General features: G+C 36.9%; 1 protein-coding gene across 4 annotated transcripts in view; it reads left to right on the top strand.

Annotated features, from left to right (window-relative positions):
- LOC115220502 (rho GTPase-activating protein 6-like) overlaps positions 1–12,633 on the top strand; it is a 164,431-nt gene that overhangs the window by 35,684 nt on the left and 116,114 nt on the right. The window lies entirely within an intron of this gene.

Genomic DNA, 12,633 nt, shown 5'->3' with positions numbered 1-12,633 from the left:
AGCGGACATTAAACGATGATGATGATGATGATATATAATGAGCAGAAAAAGGAGAAAAGTCTTGATCAATAAACAAATTGACTACCATCGGTTAAATATTCTTTAATACAAAGCTTCAACATTACTTACAGCTGTTTCTGCTCGCAATGTCAGCTGCCAAGGAAAATTATGAGAATAATATTCATATATATATATATATATATATATATATATATATATATAAGTTCAGCAAAATTTAGATTCAGATGAATGTGGTACTTAAGTTAAAGGCACCAGAATTTGGTATGGTATTATCCATATAGATCAAATGGGGTGATTATAATCAAAATAAGCAACAAGGATATCCAAGGTAGTGTAGTACAATTGTTTCATGCTACTTCATTTTATTTAGTGTTTAATAAAATGAAATAGCATGAAATGATTGTATTATTGCTTATTACGATATAATATATATATGTATATATATATGTATATATATATATATGTATATATATATATATAATATATATATATATATATATATATATTATATATATATATATATATATATATATACATATGTATATATGTGTATATTTTTATATATGTGTGTGTGTCCGTATGTATAGATATGTCTATATATAAGTATATATGTATGTATGTATGTGTAGGGCAGTACTAAACTCATCCTAGAACTAGGATGTTTGGGAGTGTCACAACATCAGTCATCATCATCATCATCATCATCATCATCATCATCATCATTGTACTGTCCTTATTTCAAAGCAGGAAGTTGGAAAAATGTTTTGGTATTATTTATTCTTCACCATTACACATGTTTCATTAGTGGAGGCACGTGACTTAGTGGTTAGGGTGTTGGACTCATGATAAATAGATTGTGGTTTCAATTCCTGGACCGGGTGATGCATTGTGTTCTGGAATGAAACATTTCATTTCTCGTTACTCCAGTCCACTCAGCTGGCAAAAAGGACTAACCCTGCAATGGACCGGTGTCCCATCCAGGGTGGGGGTGGGGATTATATGCACCATGGAAACCAGAAAACCAGTCCTTATGACTCAGCATGACTCGAGAAGATAGCTTTGTTTTGTTTCATTTGCTAATCTCATGATCATGTGACTGACCAGACTATCAGATGTTGTTACACATTGCTAATCACAATGCACTTTGTATTGCTTTAGCTTTTGAATGATGTCACCCCACTGGCGCGATGAGCAGGCCAACATTCCCTGCTGATTGAAGGGGCACTGGAACAACATGGAATGAAGTGTTTTGCTCAAGAACACAATACATTGCCCAGTCTGGGAATTGAACCCATGATACAGCAATCATGAGTGTAACAGCCTTTTCACTTGGCCACATGCCTCCATTTGCTAATAAGAATTCTAAAATTGTACAAGGAGTAGAAAACATGTAAGAAATCTCCTATTAGAAATTCTTCAGGAAGAGAATCTGATAATTATGAAGAATTTCTAATAGGAAATTTCTTACATGTTTATCCAACATTTACGATTTTATAATTCCTATTAGTAAATGAAACATGTGTAAAGATTTATACATAATACAAAAAACTGTTTCCAACTTTCTCTTTTGATGTATAATGACTCTGCAAACAAGATTTCCAGAATCTTCGACTCTAATATGTACCACACATAAATATAATAACTATATATGGAATTGGAATCCTGGAATAAGCAGTTGTGCTTCAAGTGAACACAGCTTCAGTTTTAACCCTACTTACATTATATATATATATATATTATATATATATATATATAGGGAGAGTTTACGCAAAAAACAAAAGACGAAGACAGGTGGTGTACAAAACAAACAGATGTATTAGTATAACGCTCAGGAATAGAAAAAGTCTTTTACGTTTCGAGCCTACGCTCTTCTACAGAAAGGGACACAGCAAAAACAAGGAGAGAAAAAAATGTGTGTAGTGGCTAATGATCTATCATGGCAATACATATATATATATATATATATATATATATATATATATACATACACATAATGTATATATATATATATATATATATATAATATATATATATATATATATATACACATACACATAATGTATATGCAGTATAAGACATCTGTGCAGCTGGAATAATAATAGGATCCCAGACGTGTAAATAATATTGTAATGTAGATTCCACTTTGTAGAGAGTTACCAACAGAATATTGGTAACACATTTCTTGACTCTAAAGAAAAACCTAGTCTTTGTGACGTGGGCAATGTTGTATCAGTTGATGTCTTTATAAGAAGTCCACTGGCATTGTGAGACGCCACAGGGTTTTTAGTGAGTTTAAGTGGTAGTTTGTGTGCTGTTTATGTTGTAGTGGGGCTGAAGTAGGAAGTAGTTTCCTTGAAGGGACATTACAAGGATAGATTACAATTTGTGTGGATGTTTACAGAAAAAGATGAGGGAAAGAAAGGGAGAGGAGGGGAAAATGAGATAAAAAGTACACATAGCAAACAAAATATGTGATGCTACAGTCTTCTTTATTGCATAGAACCTCCAGTTAGGGTCAATCAAGGATCCTCACAGATCCAGGATTACCCTGACCAACGAGGGCACACACTCTCATCCAACTGTTGTTCCCTAATCTAGAGATGCATGCTTAGAGTAGGTCCATTTACCTTGATTATTTTTGCCTCACAGACACCTTTTGGTAAATTCTATTGGGAAAGCACTTCTTTCTCCACCCTCACTTTTCTAACTAAAACCTGAAAAGGGTGATGAGGGTTTGACCAAAGAGGAATGAGTCTATCCTCAATTCTTTCAGTCTCATTCATGACACAACCTTTTTCACCATAGCAACCAGACAGAGAAACACTGTCTACCCAACTTTTTTAAAGACACTTGATGGAAGTGGTGGGCTGGATTCATTCTACATGCAACAACGGTTCTTTCTTGGCAATGCTTGGATACTGCACAAGTGCACGAAGCAGATTTTATGGCTTTTATGTGCATTTTGGACGGGCCCCATCTGGCAGCACTTCTGAGACTGTAGTGTTTATTTCAAAACCCTCAGTGACACTGCAAGGTCAGGAATTTCTGCAAGTAATCCATATCAATACCTGACCCAAAAGTCCTCCAAAACATTAACTTTTTTTGGTGCCTGGAGTTTCCCCAGGAACATCATCACTTTTGCCCATCATTATTGGTTCTGTATACATTGTTATTAAAGTGGAACTTCTAGCAGCTGCACTGCCAGACTGGTAGAAGGCAGTGAGCACCTGATGATGTTACAGCTGCCAATAATAATAATAACAATAATAATAATAATAATAATAATAATAATAATAATGATTGCAATTATAATAATTAAGAAGTCAAGAAACTATCAAAATATAAAAATCTTGAAATGGAAATAAGCCAGACTTGCAGAGTGAAAGTATAATCTGTTGAAATAATAACAATTTTAGCACAAGGCATGATAATGAAACCATAATGAGTTCCATATGAATTAAAGTTTCATTCCATAAACATTATTGTTTCATTATGGAGATATTTTAGTTTCATTATAGTTTCATTATGGTTTCATTATAGCTTTAATGTGGATTCGTAATGGTTTTGTAACAGCATTAATATAATCTTACTTGGTTTCCTTATGGCTTCATTATTTCTTGTTATTGTTTCGTTATATTATCATTTATTTTAATTACGGTTTTGTTATGGTTTCGATATTGTTTCGTTGTGATTTTATTATTCATTACAGGTCCATTTAGTTTTTTTGTATATATATATACACACACATACTCACATATACATACATATATACAAACATACATACACATATATATATATATATAACATTGGTAAAAACGGTAAGATAACAAAAGAAAGACAGAGACCTCAATATTATGTAAATAGAGGAATTTATCTGTAAATCTAATATGTGACAATTATTCAGTAGCCAAGATAAAACTCTGAGTTTTATATACATTTATATATATAATATGTATATATATATATATATATATATATATATATATATATATTATATATATATATATACATATTATGTATATATATAACTAAACCATTCAAAAACTCTCGAGAGAGAATATATCCAGTTCTAATTTAATGGTAACCTAACCATTAAAAAAAACGTTAATCAACCATAACCAAACTGTACTGAAACCACTAAAAAGACATAAACCAGATTATGATTGGACTTTAATGAAATGGTTGAAGACCGGTTGACAAAATGATCTAATTCTAATGGACCTGGTAATAAACCATTAACAGACTGTTGTCAATGACCAAACTATAGCCTGACTGCCGTCATCAATGTAGATAGCGGTGGAGGTGGTGGTGGTGGCGGCAGTGTTACTGTCAGCGTCAGTGTTATTGTTTAATGTTTAAGATCTATACAGGAATGGGTTGGACAGTTTGACAGGATCTGAAGGGTCCAAGGACTGCATCATGCACTGGTATTTGATTTAGCGTGGTTTCTATGGTTGGATGCCCTTTCTAAAACCGACCACTGTGCAGTGTGTACTGTGACCAAACTATAACCAGAGAATGACCAAACTACAATCAAACAATGACCGTTTATTAACCACTTAGTAGCTGGCTCTCATTATTGTATAAGAAGTGTTACGGTCAGCCATTATTCAGGAGCAATTTTGACCCAGTAGCTGTGCCGCACTTACTATTTACTTAAATCCTTTGCTCCTTGGGGTACAAAGCCATTGATGACTTCAACCACTGTTTTCAACTCTGTGCTCTCTTTTCTGCTCCTCTTCAGTCAAATCCCTACTATTTTCAGCTTTAACTCAGTACCCCATCTTCATCAGTCTTTAACCCCTTAGCAGTTAAACCGGCCATATCCGGCCCAAATATTCTACTGGTTTTATGTCCAAACTGGCCAGATCTGACTTTGCACACTTATCCTACAATGTCATTCTAAGAATAAGCAATCACATCCTCCAAATTCCAATGCTACAATGTCTTTGCATGATTAATTCAAAACAATTTGATTATATAAGCATTACATTTGACAGAATAATTTGAATACTTAAAGGGTCAAAGCATCCCCTCTTCTGCTTCTCTTGTGGGTTCCATGTCAGGTCTTGACGTGTAATGCAGGATGTTGGTTTCCTTAAAGGGTTGCCCATCCATCCCCACCAGTGCTCCCAGCTCTGTTCTTCTACTGGCACCTGCCTCCCTCTTCTGTCACAGCTCACTGTTTCTTACCTTATCAATCCGTCTCATTTGAACAATACACCTGAGACTGTTAACAATGAAGGTCTCATCTTCTATAGTGTCCCTTTGCTCCTTCCCCATGTCTCTGATCCCTAGAGAAGGATGGACTTCTTCACATTAGAGTTAAACATAAAATCTGTGCTGTGCTTTTGCTAATTGTTTCAGGAGCCAATGCAGTTATAAACTGATATCAATGCAACCTCTCTTTCTCCTTCCTTTACACTCAAGAGAACATCCAGCCATGTGGTAGAGAGAGAGAGAGAGAGGAAGAGAAAGAGAGAGAGGGAGAAAGAGAGAGAAGAAGAGAAAGAGGTGGGGCACTAGCACCCAAGCTGATACTCAATGCATCTGTGGAGAATGGAATAATCAGAACAACAACAATAATAATAATAATTAAACTAATAATAATAATAATAATAATAATCATAATAATAATCATAATAATAAAACTAATAATGATGATGATGATGATGATGATGATGATGATGATGATGATAATAATTAAACTAATAATAATAATAATAATAAATGCCCTGATGCAGTACCAGGCAGTGGCTCTTATGGCTTCTGATCTTAACTGATTGGAAGTGTTATCATGTACATTGTTTTGTCTTGGTATAAATGATGGGCTACAGCAAATATTCTGCTCAATACCACAGATTTGCTTGTCAATTGTTTGACCGTAACCAGTTGAGCATGTCCCTTAGTGGTTGACGATATGTGCATCTCTGATCACTAGCTACTAAACCCGAAGAAAATTCTAACTGTGTCCCACCTGCAAGGTCATGTGCTGTTTATCTTGATATGAGATCACCATGTCGCGCACATATGGTTGTGATGCATGTGCCTGGTGTACCTTATCAGACGGGTAGTCATGATGGGTATACTGGGCTTTGTATATTTTAACCCAGTGTCACTTTGATGGCATGCACTGCTCTCTCATTCAATAATAATGATAATAATAATATTAATAGTAATCTGTTAACATCCATTGTCCATGCTGTTATGGGTTGGATGGTTTGACAGGAGCTGGCAAGGCTGGAGAGCTGCACCAGGCCCCAATTGTCTGTTTTGGCCGGGTTTATATGGCTGGATGCCCTTCTTAATGGTTACCTATTTCTTTACTACTCACAAGGGGCTAAACACAGAGGGGACAAACAAGGACAGACACACGGATTAAGTCAATAACATCGACCCCAGTGCATAACTGGTACTTAATTTATCGACCACAAAAGGATGAAAGGCAAAGTTGACCTCGGGCACCACCCCATTCAGGAATTGAACCGATCACCTTCTGCATGTGAGCCAAACACTCTCACTGCAGGGCCACCTTCGCAGTATTGGCTGTGAAGTCGATCCAGTTTGATTTTCTTATTTCAAGGCATTTCCCTTCATTTACATTGCTAATAATGCTTGGTAAAGGCATGAACATCACGCACTCTCGTGGCTCCTGCAGTCAGGAATGAGGAGGTCTATAAAGGGTGGGTAATGTGCACTTATTGGTAAGATACCCCTGGTCACTAAAGGTCATCAAAACTGCCTCTTTTTATCAGTAGTTGGGTGTTGGCTTGTTATATATATTTAGCTTTATCTTTCGGCCAGCAGGTGGCATGTGGTGCAGGGTGCGGGTGGGGTGAGGGCAATGTTTAACTCTTCCACATTTCATTCCATACCACCACCACCACCACCACTGTCACTGCTGCTGCTACTGTTACTACATCTACTACTACTGCATCTACTACTGCTACAACAACAACAACTACTACTACTACTACTACTACTACTATGACCTCTACTACCACCACCACCACCACCACCACCACCACCACCACCACCACCACTACTACTACTACTACTACTACTACTACTACTACCACCACCACCACTACTACTACTATACCTTTCTTTAAAAGGTTAATAACTGTCAGTGATTGTTAATTAGTTGGTGTGTGTGTGTGTGTGTGTATGAGTGGATGTGTGGGATATTCTGGCTTGTATGTAAAGTGTGTTCAGTATAGATACATACATACATACATATATATACACACACACACTCACGCACACACACACACACACACACATAATATATCAACCCATGCTAGCATGGAAAGCGGACGTTAAACAATAATGATGATGATGATGATATATACAGAGAGAGAGAGAGAGAGTCACATACATATAATCATTTGTATAGATATGCATATGCACATACATATGCATACACAGATGTAAATTACACAACGCAAGATGTTGTCAAGATGTTGTCAAGATGTTGTCAAGATGTTGTCAAGATGTTTTTACCTGATTTGAAGGTCTTTTGATTTGCTGAATCCATAAATAGGATCCATTTTTTTACCATCATGGCTAGATTTCAGAATATTCAAACCCCACAATCATCAATGGGTGATCTGTGTGGTTTTTAAGATAGTCAACTTTCTCCTGTGCCAACAAATTAGATATGCCATGTTGGGCAGCAGGGCCAGCGAAAAACATTGGGCGGTCAAAGAATGGCCACAACAGACATTAGTTCCAGAGCTGATAAAAATCATCCTAGCTTCACTCCATACCAAACTTGGTATTATGAAGCTGTTAAAGATCTGGATAAAGCTGGACCATCCATTCACTATGTCTGCTATACATTTCCCAGTGTTAACAATGAAAGATAGGAACTTTGTAAAATTATTATTATTATCATTATTAGTGGCACATAAAAAACACCATCCGAGTGTGGCCGTACGCCAGCCTCGTCTGGCACCTGTGTCGGTGGCACATAAAAAGCACCATCCGATCGTGGCCGTTTGCCAGCCTCGTCTGGCACCTGAGTCGGTGGCACATAAAAAGCACCCACTACACTCACGGAGTGGTTGGCGTTAGGAAGGGCATCCAGCTGTAGAAATACTGCCAGATCTGACTGGCCTGGTGCAGCCTTCGGGCTTCCCAGACCCCAGTTGAACCGTCCAACCCATGCTAGCATGGAAAGCAGACGTTAAACGATAATGATGATGATTATTATTATTATTATTATTATTATTATTATTATTATTATTATTATTATTATTATTATTGGCAGCTGCAACATCATCAGGTGCTCACTGCCTTCTACCAGTCTGGCAATGCAGCTGCTGGAAGTTCCACTTTAATAACAATATATACAGAACCAATAATGATGGGCAAAAGTGATGATATTCCTAGGGAAACTCCAGGCACCAAAAAAAGTTAATGTTTTGGAGGACCTTTGGGTCAGGTATTGATATGGATTACTTGCAGAAATTCCTGACCTGGCAGTGTCACTGAGGGTTTTAAAATAAACTCTACAGGATCAGAAGTGCTGCTGGAGTATTTGATGGGCCTCAAATCAGAAAATTGATGAAAGATAGGAACTTTGTAAAATTCAATGAATTGCATTGAGGTAGCAGCATGGAATTCATTTGTGAAAGATGTAAATGACTTTCTGGGCAGCTACGTTGAAATAATTGCAGCGTGGAAGGTGTTTATAAGCCATTTAAGAAACACAAAAAAACCCGTTAGATTCACTTCAACATTTAAATTTAATTTGTCAAAATATTTTCATCGCTTTGAGACCGCGACCTGTTCACTGACAAAACTTTGTGCTGCATCTTTGTCAGTGAACAGGTCACGGTCTCAAAGCGCCGAAAATATTTTGACAAATTAAATTTAAATGTTGAAGTGAATCTAACGGGTTTTTTTGTGTTTCTTAAATGGCTTATAAACACCTTCCACGCTGCAATTGTTTTCGTTCTAGCACACGATCTCAGATCAAGTCACTTGCTATGTTGAAATAGTCAACAACTTACTGGAGAACTTGCAAAATTTGAGAGAAAATATGAGAATAAGGTTGTACTTATCTCCACAGTGACCTTGATATTCTCTGAAAATCTTGGTGACCCAAGTGGCAAGTAAGGAAAATGTTTCTATCAGGATATAAAATCCATCAGGATATAAAACGCAGGATATAAAATTCAAGGCAGTTGGAACTGGCATATGATGGTGGACTATTGCTGGAACTTGGCCCATGGTCTGTCTAAAGTTCATCACTCAAGGAAATCATCCAAAACAAATTCTTGGGGAATTAGGCAGAAACAATGGTGGAATTTGTCTGTAGAATTTCAAGATGTTACTAGTTTTTCAGTAAAATTTCAAGAAAACATGTCTTTGAAGAAAAACCAATTCCTATGTATGTTTATATATTATTCCATGTTCCTCATAAGCTGTTTTATTAAAAAAAAAACAATGAAATTCTGTGGATCCAGTACCTTAAAATCTCAACTCGATGGTCATACATGGATGTCATTTTCGGATTCTGTGTGTCAAAAACTCATGGTTGAGGTTGAAGTTTTTTAACAGCTGAGAAAATAAATCTTTTTATTGGCCTCTTTTATACAAATGGAAACTGTGTGGAAACCCATCAGATGGGTTATAACTGAAATTCAAAGATCCGCTTTTGGTCACACTTTGTTACACTGTGTTACACTAATGTTACTTGTGACTCGTGTTAAGGAGACATGTCTCACTCTAAATAATTTACTAACCTAATCTCTGTCTAATGAACCATCATTATCAGTATCATCATACTGGGGTTGATGTAAACAACAGTCCCCTCCCACAAAATTTTAGGCCTTGTGCCTATAGTAGAAAGGATTATCATTATTATTATTATTATTATTATTATTATTATTATTATTATTATTATTACTATTATTAGTATTGAGTGAGAGAGCAGTGCATGCCATCGAAGGGTCACTGGGGTTAAATATACTAAGCCCAGTATACCCATCATAACTACTCATCTGATAAGGGTACACCAGGCACATGCATCACAACCATATGTGCGCGACATGGTGATCTCATATCAAGATAAACAGTGCATGACCTTGCAGGTGGGGCCCAGTTAGAATGTTCTTCAGGTTGAGTAACCTGTCCCTGAATAAGAGTCGTTTAAGGATGTTGAAAGAAACAAACCCATGTTTGCAAAGGTGAATTATTCAAACCCCAAAGAATTCCTTTCAACACATGGCTATGATGCTCCCCCATTATTCCTGTTTATGATCAGAGATGCACATATCATCAGCCACCAAGGGTCATGCTCGACTGACTAAGGTCAAGCAACTGACAAGCAAATCTATAGTATTGAGCAGATATTTGCTGTAACCCATATTTTATACTAAGTCAGTTATCATCATCATCATCATCATCATCATCATTATCATTATTATTATTATCATGTTTTTTTTCTTCTTTCTTCAAATTTTCTTCCGTTTCTCGCCGAGTGTTTTCCATACACCTAGGGCAGATTATTATCATTATTATATTATTATTATTATTATTATTACTATTATTAGTATTGAGTGAGAGAGCAGTGCATGCCATCGAAGGGTCACTGGGGTTAAATATACTAAGCCCAGTATACCCATCATAACTACTCATCTGATAAGGGTACACCAGGCACATGCATCACAACCATATGTGCGCGACATGGTGATCTCATATCAAGATAAACAGTGCATGACCTTGCAGGTGGGGCCCAGTTAGAATGTTCTTCAGGTTGAGTAACCTGTCCCTGAATAAGAGTCGTTTAAGGATGTTGAAAGAAACAAACCCATGTTTGCAAAGGTGAATTATTCAAACCCCAAAGAATTCCTTTCAACACATGGCTATGATGCTCCCCCATTATTCCTGTTTATGATCAGAGATGCACATATCATCAGCCACCAAGGGTCATGCTCGACTGACTAAGGTCAAGCAACTGACAAGCAAATCTATAGTATTGAGCAGATATTTGCTGTAGCCCATATTTTATACTAAGTCAGTTATCATCATCATCATCATCATCATCATCATTATCATTATTATTATTATCATGTTTTTTTTCTTCTTTCTTCAAATTTTCTTCCGTTTCTCGCCGAGTGTTTTCCATACACCTAGGGCAGATTATTATCATTATTATTATTATTATTATTATTATTATTATTATTATTATTATTGCAGAAATTTTCAAATACTTGAGTCACGTGTGAGTATTTTCAGTAAATGATCACAAACCATTATAAAAATCCTAAAAAGGTCTTTGAATCGTTTTTATTAGAATGGAGGAGCATCGTTAAATGTTTGCCGGATTAAAATGTTGATTTGTGGAAGAATCAGTTTCCTCTGAAATATGATATATCCAGAATGGTAAGATCTCACTATCAGATATGCACTCCTAGGATTTCATAGTCAGGAGCAGACACAGGCACAAATGTGTGGTTAAGATGCTTGTTTCTCAATGATACATAGCTTCATGTTCAGCTCTCCTGCATGGAACACCAAGGACAAAATTCTTCCACTATAGCCCTAGGCTGACCAATGCCATGTCAGTGAATTTGGTAAACAGAAAGTGAAAGTAGCCTTTGGTATAAAGTAAAATAAATGTTTCTTTCTCAATCCATGCCAGGCTCATAAGGGCCAGTTTCCTGGTTTCAGTGGTGTATATATTCCCCACCTGGCTGGGACGCTAGTCATTCACAGGGTTATTCATTTTTGCTAGCTGAGTGGAGTGGAGCAACGTGAAATGAAGTATCTTGCTCAAGAACACAATGCGTTAACCTGTCCAGGAATTGAAATCACACTCTTACAATCACGAGTCCAACACCTTGACCACTAAGGCACATGCCGCCACAGCCTATGGTGTAGATATATATGTGTTTATGTATGCAAGATCTGATAAAAAAAAGTATTGGAACTGTTGCTATGACAACCAAGCTGAAGTAAACAGAGTGAAGCCGCTTGACACAGATTGACTTTGAACTCTGTTGCACATCCAGAGTTGTAATGTTCTTGCTCATTTCTGTTGTTTAGAGCAGAGCCTGGAAGTAAAGTATGCAGAGTGTGGTTGTCTCACCACACCACAGACGTTCCATCAGTGACCATGGCAGTGAAAATGTGTGTGTGTGTGGAGGCGCAATGGCCTAGTGGTTAGGGCAGCAGACTCGTGGTCGTAGGATCGCAATTTTGATTCCCAGACCGGGCGTTGTGAGTGTTTGTTGAACGAAAACACCTAAAACTCCATGAGGCTCCAGCAGAGAGGTGGTGGCGATCCTTGCTGTACTCTTTTGCCACAACTTTCTCTCACTCTTTCTTCTGTTGGCCTGCTCACTTAGCCAGCGGGGTGGCATCATTTGAAGGCTAAAACAATGTGAAGCACATTGTGACCAGCGATGTGTAGCAACATCTGATAGCCTGGTCAGTCATGGTGATATATATATATATATATATATATATAGTTGAAAGTTACAGAAAAATAAAAGACAAAAACAGGTTTATGAACAACAAGCAAGTCTATTAGTTTGATGCTTGGGAAGGTGAGAAAGTCTTTTACGTTTCGGGCCTATGCTCTTCAACAGAAAGGAACAA

Source organism: Octopus sinensis, linkage group LG16, assembly GCF_006345805.1.
Source record: "Octopus sinensis linkage group LG16, ASM634580v1, whole genome shotgun sequence".
Taxonomy (NCBI): Eukaryota; Metazoa; Mollusca; class Cephalopoda; order Octopoda; family Octopodidae; genus Octopus; species Octopus sinensis.
The sequence above is the reverse complement of the archived record's forward strand: the minus strand, read 5'-3'. Positions and strand labels throughout refer to the sequence as shown.